Genomic DNA, 1,938 nt, shown 5'->3' with positions numbered 1-1,938 from the left:
AGAATTTAATCATAATAAGAAATTTCAGGAGGAGAAGGAAGAGGATTTTTTGTGTGTCTTGTTTCGTTTCAAAAGAGAAACCAAGGAAAGAATTTTAAAAAGATGCGATGACATGGAACTGTCAATATTTTGCTAACCTCCAAGATGTGCAAAGCAAATTGATATGTGTAGAACATTATAGGACTTTGAACTGCTAAAGCTGTAGCACAAGTGAGATAATCAAGCTGTGGTTTTAGAGTGACAATAATGCTGAACAGAAAAATCAGCAAATGCTGAAGGGTGTGATGTACAGATCTCCTAAAGCTAGTAGCAGAAAATAGAGCAAGTCTTAGAGACCAAGATTAAAGACCCATGCCTGTGCAATGGCGATAAGCAATGTGGCTCATATTTTCAAGGATTTGGACTCTTCAGGGTTTTTATTGCAAATTGGAGACTTAATATTCCTTAGAATTTTTTGTTTGCTTTTGTTTTTCCACTTAGTTAAACCTCTTTTTCTAAACTTAGGTAGAGTGATTCCAAGCAGCAACATTTGGGCTGGAAAATATTTTCCTTCTTATGGTTAGAAAAGGTTCATGACATATGAGGCAAAACAGTTTGAAATGTTACCAAAGTTTCCTATTGGAGTTTAATTACTCATCTAAGTCCAACCCACTTCACATTCCACCATGAAGTGGGAAAAAAAGATTTTCTGGAAGTCCTGATAAATTCCTCTGGCCAGACTCAAGATGTCATTACATAAAATGGGCCAAAGTTCATGAATAGAAATAAGTCTAAGCTTCATGAGTTCATGTTTTTATATCCAAAAGAACTGCATGTGTTTTGTATTGCTTTTAATTTGATGTTTAACACATAGAGAAATTTAGCTGTAATAAAATGTTCAAACGTGCAGCCTTGAAAGTTACATTGTGAATATGATTCAGATTTAAGCTACTCGTGGCTGCAAGTACAAAGAAAAACTCATGAGGTCAAACCTGTTTATTTTTCATTACTTTTTCTTTTCGTAGTCATAAAATGAAAACCTCATAATATGTGGTAATGTTTACTAAGCATTTCTAATATGGTCATTCTCTTTGCCTTTTGCTCCCTTTACCAGCATTTTGCTTCTTCATGCATAATATAATCATGATAGCTATCATCTGAGCAAAGGACCCACTGAGAACAAATGGACCCTGCCCATGTAGTCAGGCAGTCAACAGGTATTCTTGAGAAAAATTGCTGCAATATTCATTTATGTGAATGATGAAAATAAGAAAAAAAATGTAAGTTAAAATTACCATAGGAAAAATAAGTTACAAAAAAGAATGCAGCTGGTGCTCTGTATATGCAGGTTTTGCATCCATGGATTCAACCGACCATGGATCAAAAATAATCAGAAAAAAGTAAAAATACAAAATAACAATGAAACAATACAAAATAATACAAATAAAATACAGTACAACTACTTACATAGCATTTACATTGCATTATGTATTATAAGTAATCTAGAGATGATTTAAAGTAGACAGGGGTTTGTGCACAGGTTATATGCAAATACCACACCATTTTATATTGTGTAGGGACTTGAGCATTAATAGATTTTGGTATCCATTGGGGTCCTGGAACCAATCCCCCACGGATATGTAGGGACTACTGTATAGACTCAAACATATACATACATAAAATTTACTTCTTCTTATATGAAATGTAAATGATAAGCCTGATATTGTTTTATAAATATTTTTAAAGCTTTAAAGTCTGAGCATTTTCTCATGACACTAAATATTTTCTCAAAATAATAGAATTTTCATTAATTTATTTAGGAAAGTGAAAAGGAGAGCACTTGCAAAACAAATAACATAAATTTTAAAAACCTACACAGCACCTTAATCCCACCATACACACATGCAAATGGATACATGTCTGGTTCGTATATCTTCAGTCATTTTGTACATATATCTA

The sequence above is a fragment of the Propithecus coquereli genome, unplaced genomic scaffold, assembly GCF_000956105.1.
Source record: "Propithecus coquereli isolate 6110/MARCELLA unplaced genomic scaffold, Pcoq_1.0 Scaffold93, whole genome shotgun sequence".
NCBI classification, from domain to species: domain Eukaryota; kingdom Metazoa; phylum Chordata; class Mammalia; order Primates; family Indriidae; genus Propithecus; species Propithecus coquereli.
This window is presented reverse-complemented; position numbering follows the sequence as displayed.